We start from the raw sequence: 10148 nt of genomic DNA on the forward strand, positions 1-10148 counted from the left end.
AACTGGAGCTTTCTTCTAGATAGTTTAGCCAAAGCTGGCATCCCGGAGAACTGGAGGATTTTGATTGAGAAGTGTATCTCCTCTCCTGTTTTCCAGGTCATGATCAATGGGGACATGTCGGATGAGTTTTCTCCCTCCAGAGGAATTCGTCAAGGAGATCCTATGAGTCCCTTCCTCTTTGTTATTGCCATGGAAAGACTGTCTCACCTGATCCAAGAGGCGGTGTGCAAAGGGACTCTCCACCCTGTTTCTATCAACAGACATTGCCCCCCTATTACCCATTTACTCTTTGCTGATGACGTCATGCTTTTCGTTGAGGGTAATGAGGAGCAAATTAAAACAGTTATGGATATCCTTGATTGTTTTTGCGAGGCTTCTGGCCAGAAGGTTAACGTCCAAAAGTCCCGTATGCATTGTTCCAAAAATATGGACAATAGCTTGTGCAGAAGACTAAGTGAGCTCTCTGGCATACCTCTGACGAACTCTTTGGGGAAGTATCTTGGGGTTCCTCTTCACAGTGACAGAGTTTCCAAAGCCTCTTTCAAGGATATTTTGGACAAAACTAATGGTTTGTGTGCTAGCTGGAAAGCTAATTCTCTTTCCCTTGCAGGTCGCCTTACCTTGATCCAGTCAGTTAACTGCGCTGCTCCGAACCACATCATGCAGGCCTGTAAGCTTCCTGAGCCTGTCCTTAGTGACCTGGATAAGATAAATCGGCGTTTCCTGTGGGGTGAGTCTGGAGATGGGAGAAAGGTTCACCTGGTCCCGTGGAAGGAAGCTTGCCAGCCTAAAAACAGGGGGGGTCTTGGTATTAGGTAGGCAAAGGACAATAATAAAGTCCTGTTAATGAAACTTCTTTGGAGAATGTGGCAATGCCCCTCCTCCCTTTGGGTCCGTCTCTTGTGCGGGAAGTATCAGAAAGATAGAATCTTTGGTGGCCCGAAGGAGAGGGTTGTTAGTTGTTCCTTCCTCTGGAAAGGGCTCAGTGCCGTGTTTGCTGAATTCTGTACGGGGATTGGCCTGGAGGTGGGTAATGGTAGATCTATTAGCTTCTGGTATGACACCTGGATTGGTGATAAACCGCTGATTGATGTGTGTAATGCCCCTCTGTCGGCTGATCTCCTTTCCTGGAAAATTGCTGATGTGGTGGACTCGGGGGGAGACTGGATCTGGTCAAAGTTCGACTCTTTCTTTAGTCTGGAGACCCTTCTTAACATTAGAGGAGTGAAGATTAGCAATCAAGAGGAGGATAAGGATAGACATTGCTGGGCCTTGACGAATAATGGTACTTATTCTTGTAAATCGGCCTATGAAGCTTTTACCCCTAATAGGGCTGATCCTCCCTTGGAGATTTGGAAGTCCATATGGTCCCTCAAGATCCCTTACCGTATCAGGAGCTTCCTTTGGCTGGGTATCAAAGACAGGCTCCTTACGAATGCGGATAGGCACAGAAGGCACTTGACTGAGTCTAGTGCCTGTAGTAGATGCAGAGGCAATGTGGAAACCTTGTGCCATGCCTTGAGGGATTCCCAAATAGTAAGAAGATCTGGGAAGGGATCCTCCCTCATCACATCCTCCCTTCCTTCATGGCCTTTTCTGAAAGGGACTGGTTCTCTCAAGGAGCCAAGGGGAACTTGCTGGCCAACATGGAGCACGGTGCCATCATCTTTGCTATTACTTGTCACCAAATCTGGAAGTGGAGGAATGAAGAATTATTTGCGGGTAAGGCTGTTCTTATTCCTGATTTACTGTTTTTCTTCTCGAAGAAGCTCTTTGTTATTACTCAAAGCTTTGAAAGAGATTCCCTTGTTCGCCCCTCCCCGGATAAAGAGATCCTGCTAGTTGGCTGGAGTAAGCCTAGAGAAGGGTTTGCTAAGTTGAATATTGATGGCTCCTGCCTTAGCAATGGCAGAATTGCTGCTGGAGGAGTTCTTCGGGATGCTGGTGGCAATTGGATGGCGGGGTTTACCCATAACTTGGGGACGGGCTCCTCCTTTTCTGCGGAGCTCTGGGGTATCTTGTCAGGTATTAAACTCGTCATTCGCATGGGTGTTAAAAAGCTCTCGGTGGAATCTGATAATCTGGAGGCTATTAACAGGATTTCAGATAGCCAGGCTGTTTGTCTGAAGAGCCAGAATCTCATCAAAGCTATTTTGAGGCTTCGTCCTGCCTTTGAGTATCTTAATTTCTCCCATATTTTTAGGCAGCAAAACCGCGTGGCGGATCGCTTAGCAGCTGCTGGGCATGAGAGAATGTTAGGTGTTTCTACCCTCTCTGTTCCTCCTTCTTTTCTTTTGCCTTCTCTCCTATAGGATAGGATTGGGGTCAGCCTTCCTAGACTGATCCCGGTGTAGGTTTTTTGTTGGTTTTGTTTTTTTTCCTTTCCTTTCTTACCAAAAAAAAATCTCCCACTGATTCCAAATTAATTTTCAAAGCCCCTATCCCAACCAACTGCTAACATTTTTCACAAAATTACTTTTATACTAATTTTTGTAAGTTATTTTCAATACTTACCAAATATTGTTTTTTTTTTCTAATACATCACCAGCTCCCTGAACTTATCCATAATAGTAGAGGGTTAAACCTTCAAATGGAGTCAATTATAAAAATAATTTTCAATCTAGGGATAGTTAAAATTTATTTTCTCACAAGGGGCAAGGGGCTACTTTTTAACTCTAGTTAAAAATAAGTACCATTACGGTACTTTAGCCACTGTAATAGGTAAAAAAGTAATTTGCTTTATCCCATTACGGCGCTGTATGCGCCGTAATGAGGCAAAGACAAGAGTTGCCAGTGGCTTCAAAGCCACTGCCAACTCATAGTTTATTATATAAATCTTTTTTTTATAAAAAATTAATATATTAAATAAATTAAAAAGTATTTTATATTCTCTTCAAAAAAATATTTTATATTAATTTTTATATTGTTATAAATTTTATTTATTTTTAAATTATTAAATTATATAAATTAAAAAGTATTTTATGTAAGCAATTGATATTATTTATTTATTTTTTGAATTACTTATTTCATCCGGTTATTATAACGGATAAAATTATTTCTCCAATTGATCCAACTTGTTAATATTAGGAGTAAAATTGCTCTTAACTGTCAATATTAGGGATAAAACTGTATCATTTTTTACGATAGGGGTAAAATTGCTCCTAATTGTAAACGTTAGAGTTATTTTTCCATCTTATCCATTTTGTTTAATTATCTATCCTGTTCAGTTATCTTAAACGAAAGGGTATAAAATTGACATATTCGCAGGCAGAGACGACTCCAGTATTTCAGAAGCCTTAGACTGCTAGTTTTTATATTATATTTTTTATAAATTAAATTAATTTTTTACTGAACAAAAAAAAAATCAAATAAAAATCAAACTTTTAGAATAATTTGTAGACAACGAAACAATTAACAACTATATTATTGTTAGAGTCAAACACAAAAAAAACAAAGGTTTAACCTTTTCAAATACACAATCATGTGGTTTAAAAACTATTTTTGGCTAAGGTGCAAAAATATTGTATTTTGTACGAGTTGGACAAAAGAGAGATCGGTTTTGACTGTTATGTAACTGTCGCACTGGACATTTCAAATAAATTTATTGATAAATTGAATCAGGGGCGAATCCAGGATTTCTCCCCCATGGGGGCAAACAATATGACTAAAATAATTTTTATCCAAAAAATAATAATTATAGAAAACCAGGGATCAAAGCTCAAGTTCAAGTAAAATAGTAGCAGAAATATCACATCAAAATTCAAGTAAGAGCAAAAAAATACCAAAGCAGAGAGGCAAAGATCGGAGATGGAATGCTGGACCAACGATCCAATTACGGAGAGATTGGCTGTCGATTTTGATTTAATCTTACTTAGGATTAAGGATTTCAATTTAGGCTTAAGAAGAAAGAGGAATTGAGGAAGAAGAACTAAAGAGATTAAAGAGAGTAAGAGAGACCGATGATTTGTTTTAGGACCTATTTAGTTTTACATTTAAATATTTACTTTTTATTTTTTTTATATTTTTGTTGTAAATAAAACGACATAGTTCTAATTAAATAAAACGACGTTGTTTTGCTTTAAAACATAATTAAAAAAAATAAAAAAATTAAATTAAATTTAAAACCATTCTTCATCCTCAATTATAAAACCAGTAAACCCTAAACCTCCATTGATGAAGGGGGGCAAAGCTCTGAAACTTCAAAATTAATACCTGAACTTTTTAAAAAATACAAATATCAGTGGGGGCAACTGCCCCCATGCTGGATTCCCTCTGAATTGAATCAGTTTCGTATATTTTTTGAAACTATATTAATAACACAGTAAATAGTTCGTTCATAAAAAAATAAAAATAAATACTAATAAAAAATATATACACATAATTTTAATTTATTTAATATATTAACTTTTTTATATATAAAAAGGTTATAATATTATTTATGGGACCATTTTTAACTATGGGTTAAAAACAGCCCCTTATGAGGAAATAATTTTTAACCCTTCCTAAGTAGAGAATTATTTTCTCAATTAACCTCATTTAAAGGTTTAACCCAATAGTAGATTGGTTCCATGAACTTTGCAAATCTCTCATCAATTCTTTAAATTTGGTTATTTCGTATCGCCAGCTTCCTAAACTTGTCTATAAAAATTTATTAGCTCCCTCAACTTTGCAAATGTCTTACCAGCTCCCTAAACTTGCTTATTCTGTAACAACTAAATACAAAAACCATAATACTAATTCGGATTAAGGTGCAAAAATACTCCTAACATTTTGGATCAGGAGTAATTTTAACCCTAACGTCTAAAATTGTGCAATTTTACCCCTAACATTAGTAGCCAAGAGCAAATTTATAAATTTGGTGATTTTTTTATTTTTTTTTCCAATTCGTACAAAAGTTAGTATATTTTTTTATTTTTTTCACATCCCAACATATGTTTGTGATTTGTTACTGATAAAATGACGTACGTGTAAAGTGTAGATGATAGATTCATGACCGAGAAGACAGTTTGATGAATTATTTCTCAAATTAACCCAATTTATGAATGTTAGAGGTAAAATTGCTCTTAGCGTTTGGGGTAAAATTCACCATTTTAGACGTTAGGAGAAAAATTACTCCTGATCCAAAATGTTAGAGGTATTTTTACATCTTAATCCGAGTTAATATTTTGGTTTTTGTATTTAGTTGTTACAAAATAAAAAGGTTTAGAGAGCTGGTGAGATACTTGCAAAATTCATAGAACTAATCAATTTTTATGGGCAAATTTAGAGAGCTGATAATACAAAATAAATAAGTTTAGGGAACTGGTGAGATGCGTAGAAAGGAGTCAATCCACGACCACTCTTAAGAATTTTATGTATGGCTCCGTTTTGGTCATGGTCTTCGTCTTCGCCGTGTAGCTCTGTACTACTGTACACTTGGACTTTTACTCATTACGTGGCAAGTTTTGCACCGTTGATTTCCCAGCCAAAGGGGCTTCAGGAAAGATAAGTTGCTGTTGCTCCACTAGGCCTGTGGAAACTTTCCACCGCCCTATGGAAAGCAACCATGTGGCATCTAGTGGCTGATGCACGTTTCCGGTTTAAAAATTTGTAGAGTAAAAAATTGTGGTTTTATGTATTTATAAAGATTGTTTTACAGGTGCTAAAGGTTCGTTATAAACCTGTTAATATCTCGAGTTCAACCTTTCAAGTTGAGTTTTGATTGAGTAGAGTAAGTAATATATATATGCTAAAAAACGTTATAACATATTCCACATGAATTTAAAAAATTTAAAAGAAAATCATTAGTGTCGGTCAAGCTCCAAGAATAATAGTTGCAACAAGTGGTTGAAAAAGACAAACTCACATATTGGCATGGTTGCACATGGACGGTAGGTGCCAGTGTTAGGGGTGCACGTGGTCGGTTAACCAGTCCATTAAGGTTAATTCGGTCGGTTAACCATTTAATCGGTTTTTTAAAAACACTAACCATACACTAGTCCATTAAATTCGGTTAACCACTAATCGGTTAACCAATTATTTCGGTCGGTTAACCTTTTATTTCGGTTTCTAACCATTAGTAAATAGAAATAAAAATAATAAAAGAATTCTAATTTTTATTGTGAGGGAGACGGCGGGTCAATGGCGAGTTGAAGAGATTAACTGCGGAAACGGATATGTACGTGCATTATGATCCTTCAGTTTTGATTCCGTTAAATTGTTTAGTCCGTATATCAAATCTCCGTCTAAAAATGTGTTAAAGAATAATTAAACGGACAAAAAAAAGGCAAAATGCCCCAAATAAAACTTATGACTATAAAGTTTTGGAAAACAAGTAGTAAAATTTTATCCTTGTTTCTACATCCAGAAACATAAAAGAAAAAAAAAGTCGCATAAACTGAAATTAGATTAGAGAGACAGTAACAAATCAACTGAGAGTTACTTACGTATTTAATATTTGATAGAAGGACCAAACCATTAAAAGTAAAAAAATTAGAGACCTTATAATTAAATAGTGGATTGATTAATGAGTTATGAAAAACTATAAGGATTAAATAACTGTTTACCTATATAAATAAATTTATTTTTATATTTTTTAATATTTAATTAAAAGTCGGTCGGTTTCGGTTAACCGCGGTTTTTGGAACAAGAAAACCGTAACCGTAACCATTAACCATTATTTTTAAAATTAAAAACCGTACACTAGTCCATCGGTTTCGGTTAACCTTATTTTCGGTTTGGTTTCGGTTTGGTTTTTCGGTTTTTCGGTTTTCCGGGTTTTTGTGTGCACCCCTAGCCAGTGCTACTGGTGTGGATGACAAAGTAGATAAAGAGAACTTGAGAACACTGAAGCATATTATTCTTTTAGATTTATATTTTGAACTTTGAATTCATAATTTTTGGACTAACTAAAGCGCCAAAGTATAGTCATTAAGTATTTTTTTTACGGGCGTTGTGAGTTATGGCTAGCTGAAAATGAATGAAATCTATTTATCATATCTTTATATAATATAGGGAAATTTTAGTCATATTTTCTGCTTTAAAGTATTTTCAAGATCTATGAATTTGGTCGAAAACTTCAACTGTATATCTGATTTTTCTAAAGTTCCGAATGATCTATATTCTTGTTCAATTATTTTAAATAATTTTTTATTTTCTTCCAATTTCATTCAATAACTTCATATTCTTGTCCAATTACATTCAATAATTCTATAATCTTATCTAATTGTACTTAATAACCTTTATCTGCCTCGTGAACTTTGAAAATTTTCTAATTATTTGTTTATTTGGTTTTTTTGACACGTGACGGAGCGTCTCTCTCATTTTCTGCATCCAACAAAATGTATTGAGAAATAGAAAATTATTAAAATAGACGATCATTTGAAACTTTTAAAAGTTTAAGGGAGCAGTTAAACTTTGAGCCAAATACAGAGAATGAGAGAGACAATTTTAGTTTGGATGATTTTAGTGGGTAAATTTGGACGGTTTTAGTTTTAAAATGATAAATAAGTCCCACTTTTTTTTTACGTAACATACCGTTTAGTCTTCTTATTTTAAAAAACACATTATAAGCTTCATATCGTTTTTCACCGTTAACCTTTTGGTCATTTTATCTATTTTTTTAGATTTTTAATCAAACATATCTTAACTTTCAGGACTGTTATAGTTCAATACAAAATAACCATATTACTTTGTTATTTTCTGCCTACCTATTTATACCGAATATAACGGTTAAAAATCTAAAAAAATTGACAAAATAACCAAAAGGCTAATAATGATAAAAGACAGGGAGTTTATAATTTATTTTTCAAAATAAAAAAACTAAACAACTTGCTAGATAAAAAAAAGAGATATTAATAAATTATTTACCTTTAAAAAAATTGTCTTTGCAAGAAAATTTAATTTTGTAATTTGCACAAAAAAAAATCCTTCTATATATATACCCCTTCTGCTCCCTTACAATTCCACTCACCTCTGTTCAAATTGAGCATACTCAACCATGGCTTTGTTGATCTTTGCTCTAATCTGCACCTTCCTCTTTGATGGTATGATATATATTTTTTTTTTTGTAGTAGTAGTAGTTCATTTATTTAATTTTATACATTTATATATATTATGTCAATCGTCTCATATCATTTTTGTTATCCCTATAAATTATGTTATCGTGTTAGAAATTATATTACTTTCAACTAAAAATCTTTTTTTTCTAAAAAAAGAAAGTTTAAATAAAGGTTATTTTTAAAGCGGTTTACAGTTGAATTTACAAACTGTTACTCAAACTAACATTTTTGTTTATCATATTATTAATTAATGAAAAATTTATGTAGGAATCCATTCAATAACCGTGACTTTCACAAACCGTTGTGACTTCCCGGTCTGGCCAGCAACTCTAAATGGCGACGGAGCTCAACTATCGGAAACCGGCTTTTCCTTGGACCCCAACGGAGGAAACAAAGCCATTGATGTTCCAGCCTCATTTAGCGGCATATTCTGGGGCCGAACGCAATGTAGTGACTCCAATGGTAGATTCAGTTGTTTAACTGGAGACTGTGGTTCAGGACAAGTAGCATGCCAAGGAAAGGGCGGAGCACCGCCACTTACCCTAGCAGAATTCACTTTTGCACGAAATGCCGGAAAAGATACCTACGACTAATGTCAACGGGTTTAACCTTGCAGTCTCAATTTCCCCGCAGCAAGGGGCGACTGGCGATAAATGTAATAGAGTAAGTTGTGGAGGGGTGACAGCTGTTTGTCCTCAAGAATTAGCGTTTCCCGGGCCTGATAATGTGGTTGCTTGCAAAAGTGCCTGCGACGCACTGCAGAAGCCGGAATATTGCTGCACGTAGAATTATAGTGCTCGAGGATCTTGTCCGCCAACAAACTACGCCAATATTTTCAAGCAACAATGCCCAGATGCTTATAGTTATGCTCAGGATGATCCAACCAGCACATTTACTTGCAATACTGGAGCTAATTATGATATCACTTTCTGCCCCTAATTAAGCTAATTATAAGATTTTGATTGTTGTCCATATTATGGACAGTAATTAAAAATATATATAGCGGGTTTTATAGTTTTAAATAAAAGTCATTTTGGAAATGACACTTTTAAATTTCGTGGTGTTTCATATAATTTCATCTCCACTCGTTGTGAAGATGAATATATTGTTTTTACGATGAAATTTTATATAAACATATGTTTTTTTTTTTTTTTAATCTGAATTCTATGATTTACTCCCTTTATTGTGTAACCAAGATGAATATATTCTTGTTTCACGTTTTACTATAATCTAGGATCGTTAATTACTATTTCCCATTTATGCCCTTATAAAAGTAGAGCATTAGCTGCCAAAATCACTGTAGATCCATAATTAATTATGGATATAAAAGTCTCTCTTTTACTAAAATAACTTTATTATGCACTTTCTTTCCTTACCCCAATCATTTTCTAACGAGGTAACATGATTCTCTTTTTTCATTGGTTGGATACATTGCACCCGATCAACTGTAGAAGTTCTCTGAAGGAGAAATTCTATTGGTAAGGTTCAATGCACCGGGATCATAATAGAATTTCTTCTTCATTAGTCACAATTCTTAATTTGTGTAATAACTTTTTAAATCACAAATAAAATGAAACAGAAGGAGCAATTATCAATAAACCTCGCAACGATTAAAAAAAGTTTTAGCCGCCTTTTTGAAAAAGTTTTTTTTTTTTTTTTGAAAAAAATACTTGTAATTTTATTAGATAAAAAATAAAGAAATACAACAAGCAAAATGTAAGGAATAAAACCTTATATGATTGCATACTAAAGCAAATACAATATCCACGAAGGGATGAAAATGGCTACAAAGATAAAAAAGAACTCATAAAAGGTACAAAAAAACACAAAATAACTCGTTAATCCAAATCTGTAGAAAGACATCTGCAATCCAAACTTCATCCTTTAGACCATTCCGAACATTCGGATCTGAGCCTTTTTTTTTACTGCAACCACGTAGATTTATTGATCTACGGACAAGATAAACCATTTATGCTCTTGCTAAATCCGAAAAAAGTATAAACGACAGACAAAATAATAGAGCAGATACCATCAGACGGATAAAGAGTTCCGATGAAATATATGAACACATAAACAATAATTTTTTTTATAGAAATCTAACTCGGTGTG

At 34.3% G+C, this 10148-nt stretch overlaps 1 pseudogene; it reads left to right on the plus strand.

Moving 5' to 3' along the window:
- The first annotated feature begins 7966 nt into the window (after positions 1 to 7966).
- Positions 7967 to 9103, plus strand: LOC136209828 (thaumatin-like protein 1; annotated as a pseudogene).
- The last annotated feature ends 1045 nt before the right edge of the window (positions 9104 to 10148 follow it).

The sequence above is a fragment of the Euphorbia lathyris genome, chromosome 10 (assembly GCF_963576675.1).
Source record: "Euphorbia lathyris chromosome 10, ddEupLath1.1, whole genome shotgun sequence".
In the NCBI taxonomy this organism is placed as follows: Eukaryota; Viridiplantae; Streptophyta; class Magnoliopsida; order Malpighiales; family Euphorbiaceae; genus Euphorbia; species Euphorbia lathyris.